A 12697-nucleotide genomic window follows, 5' to 3' on the forward strand; every position below is an offset into this window, starting at 1 on the left:
CGTTTGCTATGTGAAGAACAGGTTTGACTCCCACACCCTGTCTCTGTTCTTCATGACTCTCCTCACTCCCTCTCCATGGGGTGAGGAAGGAGAGAATTACACCAGCACCTCAGCCATTCTGGGCTATGGTCAAACCTCCCACAAAATATGAATCAGCACCAGCCATGGAGACAGAAACAAGGAAGGCTATCTTGAAGGCTGAAGCTCTGCTTCCCCTAGCGCTCGATGACAAATATCTGCTGGGGAACAAGTGCTTAATTCTAGAGGAACACCACCAGCGAATCTCAAAGTGAATTATGGGAAACTTTGCCCCTGGTCTGCCTAACCGTGAGACAGACACCTAGGGAGGTCCTTCCCCTTGAGGTCCTTAACCTTGAGAACACTGACTCCTGTTCCTTTTCAGCTTTCTAGGCAATTCTGATAGAGACTCATAAATTCAAAAGACACAAAATACCCTCCTTCCTCCTCCTCAAAAATAGCCACACAGTTTGAATCTAGCCTAGAAGCTTTACTTAGGTAGCTTTTACTCACACTCACCTGCAATATAAATTATTTGTTCCCCCCTCCTACAGAGGTGCGTCTCTCACTTAATGTACATGTCAGTAATCTGGGGATCCTGTTAAAATGCACATTCTGGTTCAGTAGGTCTGGCGGGGGGGGGGGGTGGGGGGTGCTGAGATCCTGCATTTCTAACGAGGTCCTGAGTTAGACTAATGCCCCTAGAGCCCAGAGCACTCTGTGAGTGTTGAGAACCTAGAACAGAGTACCTGAACCCAGAATGGATTTCACCTCCTGCCTTGAGGCGGCCTCCAGTCTGAGAGGGAACAAAGACAGAGATAAAAAGGCAAGAACAGGGTAAGAGCAACCAGGCAGAATACTACAGAGATTAAGAATGGGAGTCATATGGGGTTCCTGGGTGGCTCAGTCGGTTAAGCGTCTGACTTTGGCTCTGGTCATGATTTCACGGTTTGTGGGTTCAAGCTCCATGTCGAGCTCCATGGTGACAGTATGGAGCCTGGAGCTTGCTTCAGATTTTTTGTCTCCCTCTCTCTCTGCTATTCTCTCTCTCTCTCTCTCTCTCTCTGCCCCTCCCTCTCTCTCTGCCTCTCTCTCTCAAAAATAAATAAATATTAAAAAATTTTTTAAAAAGAATAGGAGTCATATAATAGAGGCTGGTACATCTTAGAACATCAGGGAGGATGTCTTAAAACAGGAGAATTAAGAACAGAATATGAAGATAAGGGCCAGTGGGACTGAGGGGAAGACTCAGGGGCAACATGTGCAAAGGGTCAGGTAGGAAAGAAGGATATTCACACAAGGGCATGAGCCTAAATTTGCCTCTCAGAGTGAGACTCTCGGCCAAGAAATGATAGGAGCTCATCGGAGTGAGTCCATAGGGGCCAGTGGAGAAGGGTCTTGAAATTCTGTCAGAGGAGCTGAGATTTAATAGAAGATAAAATAGAGCCTCTGTGATGAGAATGGCACCTTAAAAAACTGAGTAAAATGGTAGTAGTGCAGGCATGCCAGGGGCTGGGGGCAACGGGGGAGTGGGGAGTTGCTGTTTAATAGGCACAGAGTTTCAATTTGGGAAGATGAAGACATTCTGGAGATGGATGGTAGTGATGGTTGTACAACAATGTGAATGTACTTAGTGCCACTGAACTGCACACCTAAAAATGTTTAAAATGGTCAGTTTTATGTTATGTATGTCATACCAAAATAAAAAATCATAGTGGATGGGGCGCCTGGGTGGCTCAGTCCATTAAGTGTCTGACTCTTGATTTTGGCTCAGGTCATAGTCTCGAGGTTCATGGGTTTGAGCCCCACGTCACACTCTGCGCTGAGAGCACGGAGCCTGCTTGGGATTCTCTCTCCCTCTCTTTCTGCCCCTCTCCCCTTTAAAAATAAATAAACTTTTTTGAAAAATCATAGAGGAGGCAGAGGCCATAAGAAGTTGGTGCTATAATCTAAATGTGACTAAGATCCAAGCTCCCTCTAGGCTGAGCAAATACTGAAAAATGGGCCTCCTGAAGTCAAAATAAAATCTGGAACCACCTCTCAGCCCCAAACTCCCACCTCCATTTCACTGTTCCACCATAAGATAGGTCACTTATGTTCTTGAGGATTTGAAAGAAACAACCACATTACAAATGGTTTTCTGTTGTGACTCTGAGCTAGACCTGCTTGGTTTGAGTCACCGGGCACTGCTCTGCAGGTGCCATGTGTGCATCTCCTTGCCCAGCAGCCAGCAGAAGCAGACTTATGAAGAGGAAAGGTGAGCTCTGCAAATGCCCAAGCTTGGAGTCCCAGGGAACACACAGCTGTTTTCTGGTTTCATAAGGGACTTGGGGAGAAGAGGGATAAGCTGAACTGGTGGAGAATGAAAATAAACTGAAAAGAACCCACCAACCATCAAAATTGGAAACATTCCCAAGAAGAAAATAGTGGTGTCTGCCCTAAGAAGCCAGAGAAGCAAAGAAACCGCTCTGCCTCAAGTCAGAGACATGGGAGACGCAGACCAACAAGAGTGGAAAAAAAACCAAAAGTGCCACTTAGGTTAGCGAAGGGACCACACAACAAAATGCCAGCACAATGTGAAAACGTTTCTACCAGGCACAGGCTGTGAAGTACGCTGGCCTGAAAATACAGGATGAGCCTCAAGTCAGACAATAGGAAGAAATTCCTGACAGGATTATTGGGGGGTGGGGGACAGAGAAGGGAGTTTGGAAAACCAAAAACATTTTTTTGGGTCAGTCTGGAGGTAGACAGAGGAGAAAGGAAACTCTAGAGAAGTCAGGCAGTTGCCCTGAAGCCAGTTAGGCTGACCCATCCAGTGTGGAAGCATCAGAATGATCCCCCACTGCACCCTATCCATAAGGGTGAGCCCCGTCAGCAAGGGCTCCACCGAGCTGGGAAGAGTCTGGCTTCCCACCCTAGGATTCAGGGAAGTTCTCTGCCCCTAAGCAGCTTCTGTCCCTGCTCTCTGCCTCCACCCTCTGTAGGTAATGGGGTGAATCCAGCAGCTGCTCTTAAGTCATTAATAGGAGCAGAGCTTGATGATATTTTCTGACTCAGGGCAGCCTCGTCAGACCCTTAATTTCTTTTTGGAAATCCATCATCTGGGATCAAGCGTCATACCACTCTCCCATGTAATCCTCGGGCTCCTCCCCAGTCATCATAGCGATCCCCTGTCTCCAACGATAACGCAAAGGAATTGCACTGTGATGGGGAGGATTTCTTCTGTTATTTATGTCCTCATATGTAGGTGGTTAAGGACTCCTTTCTGAAGTCTGCTCTCAATCCCTAGTACTACATTGAAAAGCATTTGTTCTCTTCAAGGCAAAAAAATTTTTTTAATTTTATTTTTTGTTTTTTTAAATTTACATCCAAATTAGTTAGCATATAATGAAACAATGATTTCAGGAGTAGATTCCTTAATGCCCCTTACCCATTTAGCCCATCCCCCCTCCCACAACCCCTCCAACAACCCTCAGTTTGTTCTCCATATTTATGAGTCTCTTCTGTTTTGTCCCCCTCCCTGTTTTTATATTCTTTTTGTTTCCCTTCCCTTATGTTCATCTGTTTTGTCTTTTAAAGTCTTCATATGAGTGAAGTCATATGATTTTTGTCTTTCTCTGGGACATGGATCTTATTGGCATCAGAAGTCAAAGAATTTCCATTTGCAAATAATGAGTAAGTAGAAAAGAGACTAAAGGTTGACGCAACTCATAATTATTTAAAATTATCTTTTGAGCTGTACTATTTGTAGGAGGAAAAGACTGTCCTCTATTTCCACTGAGAAGAGGGAATCACAATCTAACATTCACAAAGTTTTTAGAGAACTTTTACACCCATTATTTCAACCAATCTTCACAAACATCCCATATGGGGCTGGGAAAAGTAGGCATCAGTATTATGATCCCCATTTTAATTAAAAAGTATGGGTGAGTAAGGGTGCCTGGGTGGCTCAGTAGGTTGAGTGTCCAACTCTTGATTTTGGCTCAGGTCATGATCCCAGGGTTATGGGATCAAGCCCCACACTGGGCTCCAGTCTGAGCATGAAGCCTGCTTAAGACCTCTCTCTCTCTCTCTCTCTCTCTCTCTCTCTCTCTCTCTCCTCTTTCTGTCCCTAAAAATAAAATAAATCTTTGAAAAAAAAAGTATAGGTGAGTAAATGGAAGCCCAGGAAATGATCTTACCTGCAGGACAAACTAAGGCCAGACATTGAGAAGAACTTACCATCTGTAGGAATTGTGAAACTTTGGAATGCACTACTAAGGGATGTGAGTCAATCCAACTTGTCGCAGCTGAAAGAGGACTCTGGAAAAAGGCCAAGGGGCTTCGCTTGTCACATTATATCAAAATTGAGTGAGTTCTTTGTGCTTTCTCAAATTGCTTAGAGCCTGTGTGCCCTCAGAACCAACAAGGGGACCTGACACATAATAGGTACTCGGTAAATGTTGGATGAAGGAAGGGGAAAGCGAGGGAAAAGGAGCGTAAACAGGGCTAAGGACATTGTAGGGACATGAGCAGAGGTTGACAGGAAACTAGGGGAAGGAGACAAAAGCTAAGGGGACATAGGAAAAGGTGCAGGAACTACCGGTGGAGAAGAAATGGGCATTGGGGGGCATAGAAGCAAGAGACCTAGGGGCCACCATGATACTAGTGGAACCAGAATGTGGCAGGGTCACAGGAAAAAAAGAAGGTGGGGGGAAATATCTGCCCAAGGGGCATTCCCTTATAGCCTCACAGTTGGTGCCTACTGTTGGAGGAGGTACCTTCTCAGGGACCCTGTAAGTTAGGTGCCAAAGATATGACTGAGAAAAACAGCACAGGACAGACAAGCAGGAGACAGATATTTTTTCAGCAAACATCCCCGTAGCAAATCTCTGAGAATGGAAGAGCCAGCTTTGGCAGCTGCCTTACTCTGAAGTCACTAGACAAGTCAGGCAGGTGGAAGGAATTTGGGGAGCACACAGAGTCTACTGTGCCTAAGACATGATCTCATTATGCTGGGGACCTGGGCACCCACTTAAACTCAGAGCTGATTATGAAGGGGTATAACTGGAGCAAAAGTCAGGGTACTCTGGGACAGGAAATGAGTTTGAATCCTTAGTATGCTGGGTATATCTTTTGGTAAGTCACTCAAGTTCTCTGGTCCTTACAGAGAGGGTGAACAATTCTTTAGCCAGGAGTTTTACAATATCCAGGCCTTACACATGTGACACTTGAGCTGTTGCCGCTACAGCTTCTTCACTGGCCTTTCTTACCCACCCACCATCATCAACCTCTTCTCCCATGATTCAATGCCCAGTGCCTAATAGCAGTCAGACTGTGTTGAGGGTTCTTGAAGAGACTCAGAAAAAAGTTCCTACTGCCACGAAGGCAATTTCAGGAGGGATCATTGGACGATGAGTACCCAAACTTAGTCTCTGGTTTCAGAGGGGAGGTCCAGCTGGCTACACTCAGACCAGATGGCACTACTTGAAGGACTCCCTGAAACCCCAGACCACTCCACTGGCAATAAGGGTCTCTGGATTCTGCTGCTTCTTTCCATCCACAGACTTTTTAAATATAACTAGAGATATAAGGAGATAACTCAATTAATCTTGGAACTAGAGACTCTACCCCCACCAAAAACCCCTACTCTCACCAACCTCCCCAGCCCTAGATCTTGATTCTTTTGGGGAGGTGAAAAGGTAGCATTCTCCCTTATAGCTTGTCCTGACCTACTGCAGAAATCAGGAGAATAGAAATGAAGATTTTGGCCATCACCATGGAAACAGGCAGTCTCTCTGTCTCCTCCTTACACACACACTCCCCCTAGCACCTCCTTCCCTCCCACCTTTATGTCACATCAGTTCATAAGATTTCTTTGTGGCCAATACACCAATTCATCTGAAACAAAGAACAGAAAAATCACTGGTTTGCAGGGGAAAGGCTGACCTCTGGCTTTCTAACCTCTCACCTGAGCTGAGGTTCCCTCCCAGATCATCATTCCTCTTCTGCTCTCTTACCACACCTCTGAGCCCTCCTCCCTATTCTCACACAGTTGTCCCCATCTAGAACTCCCTGTTCTACTGGTCCCCAAATACAGATCCTTTAGCTTCATAAGCCCCCCAGTGCAGACCCACTCACCCTCAGACTGCCATTCTCTGAGGCCATGTGCCTTCACCCCCATCTAGGCCCTTTTTTCATACCACCCCCATTTTACTACCCCCATTTTCATGTTCCAGAGCCTCCATTCTTAATATCCTCCAATTCAGATTCCTCATCATGTATCCTGCCCCCAGATTCTCAAGCACTCTGTAATAAAGAGTTGTTAGAAAATATCAATATTTCCCATTATCCATTCCCCTTTTGCCTCACGGTCCTATTTCAACCTCCAAACTGGATGTTTGAACAGCGGGGTCACTTGAGAGAAGAGGGAGAGAAGAGAAATCTCTCAGTGCTCCCTTCTCCTAACCTTGGTTCTGCCCTGGTCCAGCCCTGGCCCCCAATGGGGGCTGTGAGACTTAATTAGCCTTCCCAGATTACCCTGAGATTTTTGAGAGAAGATCCAAAGACTATACTGAGCTGGGAGGAATTTTATCGGCGTCTTTTATGGCTTTGTTTGTTCTTCAATTTCTTCAGCTCGGACTCTTTATCCGAGTCTCTTCAGTCATAAAACAACCTCAAAAGGACAAGCTGAAACCAAACTGCATAGAACCACCTTGATGCCTGCCCTCAGCCCCACCCTGTGATTGGGAAGGGGCACCTAGATACCCACTGCTGTCCCCCAACCTTCCTACCCACCCACCATGTACCCATCCCCAAACATAGTATCTCACTGCCCGCCCCCATCTGGGAAAATGGAAGCAGAAGATGACTCAGGGGGTCAGGGAGGATCAAGGCTTGTTTAGAGCTTTGAGATCTCTGGATGAAAAGTAAAAAGGGTGGGGAATTGTGAAAAAGTAAACTGAAGCGTCTGGGGCTCAGGAGCAAATCACTGTCCACCCCACCCACCCACTTCCCAGACTGAGGTTTTTAGTCTTTCATAAATGGGTGCAAGACAGGTTTGCATCGAAGCATGAGCACTTTAAGCTAACCTAAAAAGAACTGCCCAAGTATTTACTTCTTCTCTAGGGAGTTGAAAATTGGGAAGACAGACACATTTATTTAGGATAGACTCTGTCTGTTTCAGCCAGATGAGCTAAAAATTTTCCATGAAAATCCAGCCTATTATTGTCCTCGTCAAGATCCAGAATTCAGTGGAGAAGAGAATTCTTACAGAGGGCTGAGCATAGGGTCTTTTATGTTTCCAGAGAGTTATTTAACCTCACCTCTCAAGAACAAGACAAGTAAAGAGCTGGTGACAACACCGGAAGACATTAGAGGTAGTCCTATAATATACTCTCTCCTTTGTGATGACACCTCCAACTTTCTACTTTTCCCTCTAGACACCTATTTTTTTTTCAATTATCTCATCCATCTATTTTCACAGCTTCAATGATTATTTCTATGTGGGTGAATTCTGAATCTGTCCTTCCAAACCTGACCCCATTCTCTCTAGCCTTCCACTTCCAATGTATGATGAATTTTCCTGGTGGTGGGGAGGTTCTACCAGCAATTTAATCTAAAACAGAATTCATATTCCAAAACCAGCCTCTTCTTCTAACTTCTTTTTCTGTTAGAATCACCATTATTCTACTAATCGCCAAAGCTGAGAACCTCCAGCTTCATCTTTGACTCCTCTTTCTTCTTCCCTCTTCTCCCATCTTACACACCCTCCCCACCACTAGCCCATCAAAGTCCCTCAATGACCAGGTCTGTCCATCATGCTTTCACAATGCTGGTACCTCCACCCTTTCATGTCTATTCCCACGCCATTGGCCTAGTTTAGTCTTGTAGTGCCTCTCATCTAGACTTCATTAGCATACTAACTGGTCTCTCTGCCTGTCTCTTCTCCAAGCTATCTTCCCACTGCCTCAAGAATAATCTCATTTAAACCACTTTGCATGTCATTTCATCGGCTCCACTATAGCCTACCATTCAATTCGTATCTCTTAAAAGATCCTCACATGTGGGGCGCCTGGGTGGCGCAGTCGGTTAAGCGTCCGACTTCAGCCAGGTCACGATCTCGCGGTCCGTGAGTTCGAGCCCCGCGTCAGGCTCTGGGGCTGATGGCTTGGAGCCTGGAGCCTGTTTCCGATTCTGTGTCTCCCTCTCTCTCTGCCCCTCCCCCGTTCATGCTCTGTCTCTCTCTGTCCCAAAAATAAATAAAAAACGTTGAAAAAAAAAAAAAAAAAAAGATCCTCACATGAATGTTCTGTGCTAGATAAATGGGTCATTCATTTCTTCCACAAATATGCATTTAACATCTAGCCACTATATCTTTGGTGTGTTGAGAAAGCAAATGTGAATATATATCATCCTTGACCTTAAGAAGCTCAGAGAAGGCTCTATTTACTATCCCTAGAATATATCTTTGGCTTTCCTGCTTCCATAACTTTGTGCCATTCCATTCATGCAGAAAGTTCTGTCTAGTCTTAAATTTTGTCTTTAAAATCCTACCACTTCCATGCAGCCTTCCTTAGCCATCCCATCATGATTTCCCCTCCTTTTTCAGAATTCTAGTAGCACTTAATTGTCTGTATCACTCACTAGTCACTTGATGTATAGTTTGCCAATGCTATACTTAAATATACACTATAAGTTTTATATATTGCTTATATACACTATATATGATATACATATAATCACCCCAAATGACTTCAAGCACCAAAGGGTAGGGACTCTGGCTTTCTCTTTTTTTAACGTTTATTTTATTTTTGAGAGAAAGAGACAGAGCGTGAGCTGGGGAGGGGCAAAGAGAGAGGGAGACACAAGATCCAAAGCAGGCTCCCTCCAGGCTCTGAGCTGTCAGCACAGAGCCTGATGCGGGGCTCAAACCCACGAACCATGAGATCAGGATCTGAGCCAAAGTCAGACACTTAACCTACTGAGCCACCCAGGCGCCCCAGGACTCTGCCCTTCTTATTGTCACCCCAAGGCATTTAGTACAGTGCCTTAAGCACATGATTGTGCATATAATATGATTGGAGACACCATACTGGCCAACTGAAGAAACAGACTTCCAGGATGGAAATGCAGTGTAGAGTTATGGAAAAAACAATGGTTCTCAACCCAGAAGAAGTGAGTTTGCTTTCTAGCTCCACCAGCTATTAGAGACCTTAAATTCTGAGCCTACTGTGCCAGGTTTTATGAGGATTTAACTTCATGAGAAAACATATGGAAAGAGTAGATCAGTGCCTACCACCTACAAATAAATGCTCAGTAAATATTTGTTTCCTTTATTTATTTCAGTTTGGTTGTGGTAAGAAAGCAGGTTGGATGGAATAACCTCCCTGGACCTTCCAGCTTCAGCCTGTGCAGGTCTCAGGAAGCTAACAGAGAGAGAAGCACTACCTTATTCAATCACTGCTGGCTTTCTCTCCATCTTTATTGTTAAAATCCTCAGTATTCAGCCTATGTTTTATAATTACATATCCCAACCCCTATTTTCTAGGAAGCTTCCCACTCTACTTTTACCTGGGATTCCCCAAGCTATAAAATTAATCCCAGAACTCCAAGTCTGGAGAATTTATTTTCTCCATCTTACCATTTCCTAGACCTGACATCATCTATTAATCTTTTCTGAAAATGCTTAGGCCTTCTAGGGTATTAGGTCACAGGGTCTTAACTTCCCTTCAAGGAGTCCAATCTCCTCATCAACCTCAACCCCCACCTCTCCCAGAATCTCACAGATACTGTCAAAAATCTTAAGACACTGACCTGAGTAATAAAGTGGCCATAGAAGGTTCAGGAAAGTCTAGCACCTCCCCATGCAACTGAAATAAATCAAGGGTCATCCATCCCAGAAGAAGGGGATATGACTAAAACATTCCTTCCATTTTTCTTTAGATTCAAGTGAGGATCAAAATACAAACAAACAAACAAAACACAAAAGGATAAAACCCAGGGGTCCCGGCCCAGTAGAGGCAGAGGCATCCTCTCCCATCACTGCTACCTTGAGCAGCCATGGCAGGTCTCCACCGGGGCCAGGAGAGCTCCTCTAATGGGGAGAAGGGGAAAGGGAGGGATGAGTCAGCAGGAGCTGGAAACAGAGGGTTTTGTTCAAGAGGAAGATGTCTATGATGCAAGCTCTGGGGAAACAATGTGTTCCCTGTATCTTCACCCCCTCCCGTCCACCTCCTCTCCCCACACCCCAGACAGGTCATTGACCAGGTCTTTGGTCAGAATCAGGACAACAGGAGACGCTTCCTAAGAGCCTCTGGCTTCTGTCTAACCATTCCACACTCATCAACCATGACTTTCACCGTCATCCTGATCTTTCCTTTTCTCAGGGGCTGGAGGTAGCTCATAATCCTCACTCATTTTAAATTATTATTTGTCAGAGCACCTGGGTGGCTCAGTCGGTTGAGCGTCCGACCTCGGCTCAGGTCGTGATCTCGCGGTCTGTGAGTTCAAGCCCCGCATTGGACTCTGTGCTGACAGCTCAGAGCCTGGAGCCTGCTTGGGATTCTGTGTCTCCCTCTCTCTCTGTCCCTCCCCCGCTCATGCTCTGTCTCTCTCTCTGTCAAAAATAAATGAACATTTTTTAAAAATTATAAATTATTATTTCTCAGCTTAAGCTTTAGAGCTTAAGCTTCAGGCTGCAATTCCACAATGCCTTCTTTGCTTTAAGCAAAGCAAACCTGTTTCTATTCTTTCTGCCTCCCAACCTTCACACTGACTTCTGCATAGCACATCCTTTTCTCTTTTTTACCTAAATCTATCCCTTCCTTTCTTTCAAGTCCTGCTCAGTGTCCTCCTCCTCCAGGAAGGCTTCCTTAAGTAAGCCAAATGTCCAATTCCAAGCTCTCTTTTACACTATGTACAGTTAGTATCTGGTACTCCATTTGCAATTTCATGTGTATGTATCTGTCAGACTTGAACTTGTATAGCCTGATGCTCCTCCTCCCCCTCAATAATTTTGAGAGTTTTATGTTTGTAATCAAGCATAAAAAGAACCCAAGTTACAGAGTTATAAAAACCAGAATGGGCAACCTGGGGAGGGAGGAGGCAGGCAGTGATGGGTGGAAGATCATGAAGGTGGGAATATGGGATGTAGAATTGATGTAGGAGACAACCCTACATAAGAGCACAATCATTAAGCTTTTCCCCATCATCTGTCTACACTTACTTCTGGGCTGAGTTATACAGAAAGAAATGATATAGATAGGCTTCCTGCACATTCAAGTTTCGTAGTACAGTCACAATGATATAATAAATAAAGGACAGATGAACCCAAAAAAATCAAAAAGGAAAAATCAGAAGGCTGAAATATGAAATAATAATAATATCCCACAGAAATTAGAAGTAAGTGTAATTGCGAATAGAGACCAAGATGTATACAAAATGAGAGGGAAGGACAGGGTTTGAGAAAGGGAGTGGGGCAGGGATATAACATGAGGTTGGGGTCAGGGGCCCAAGTCCAGCCATTGTGAGCCCAAGGAAGTCGCCAGCTCTCCTCTAATCCAAGAAGACATCCTTGAAATGAAGGAAATTTTGGAATGGTTTGAAGGATAGGAAAGGGATGGTTCGCTAAAGAGCACAGACCCTGTTTGAGAAAAGGTGAAACGTAAACAAGTAGAAGAGGATTATAGCATATAAGCCTGAGTGGGAGGCAAGTTGGGGGCAGTGTTCTGTTCCCATCTCAATCCTACACTGGTCAGCACTATAATCCCAGGTCCCCATAGCTCCCTGGAACAGAGCACTGTTCCCAGCAAGACTGGCCTGCTGTGAATGAGTTCCACACCTTAGTACCCCTTCTCTTCCCTTGTGGAGTGCAAAACTTCAAATCCTGAAATAAATCTGTTCACCAATAGCGTTTACAACTGTGGCATACTTCACAATTTTCAAAGCACTCTCATAAGTCTCTTCTCATTTGAGACCCCCACTCACTACTGAATTTCTATTCTACCCTCTGTGCATAATAGTTAGACCCTGTATCACAAAATAGACACAGTGCTCCTAGTTCCTATTTCATATGTCTGGCACATAGCTGGTGCTCAATAAACACCAAAGAATAAAGGGTCGATAACTGATCAAATGTTTTAATTTCAACAGAACGGGGTGAAATTTGATATCAGAAATGACTTCCTACCTGTGTGGATGGGAAAATAGTAAAAGCCAAAAATATTCATGGGCACAGAATTGTTCCACAGATAATCAGGCCAACACAGACCTCTCAAATGTCTTTTCCTCCATCCCTCACTTCTAAGAAAGAAGGAAGGTGACACTTGGTATCTCCCCAGTATGTGCCAGTAGTAGGCGTGTTTATAAATATAGTATTTCATTTATGCAAGCCATATTCCAACCCAGCCCTTTCAGAAAAGTGCTTATACTTTTTCCTTTAATATCTTGCAGAGAAGGTAACTTCACACATTTTACATGGGGTCTTCCTACTTCCATTATTAAGGTTTTCCTTTTGACTAAAGGCAGTACTTTATGGTGCAATTTAAACTCATTTCCATTCAAAGTTTCTCTCTTATAATCCCTACCTTATCCTTCTCCCTCTCTTATCCCCGCATCCCTACATATACCCTGCATATACTTTATTTTTTTCTCTTCTCGGTTCCTTGCTCCCTATTTCCACCCCAAAGGCAAACAACCC

General features: G+C 44.5%; 1 protein-coding gene across 17 annotated transcripts in view; it reads right to left on the minus strand.

The window, feature by feature from the left end:
• Positions 1–12697, minus strand: part of LOC131519491 (cationic amino acid transporter 3-like) — a 112367-nt gene that overhangs the window by 61093 nt on the left and 38577 nt on the right. Inside the window, exon 2 of one of the 17 annotated variants that reach the window (XR_009265671.1) lies at positions 4240–4320. The exons of the other annotated variants lie outside the window; for them this stretch is intronic. The gene's annotated coding sequence lies outside the window, so the exon portion shown is untranslated. The remainder of the gene's footprint in view (positions 1–4239; positions 4321–12697) is intronic. 17 annotated transcript variants of the gene reach the window in all.

The sequence above is a fragment of the Neofelis nebulosa genome, chromosome 8 (genome assembly GCF_028018385.1).
Source record: "Neofelis nebulosa isolate mNeoNeb1 chromosome 8, mNeoNeb1.pri, whole genome shotgun sequence".
Taxonomy (NCBI): Eukaryota; Metazoa; Chordata; class Mammalia; order Carnivora; family Felidae; genus Neofelis; species Neofelis nebulosa.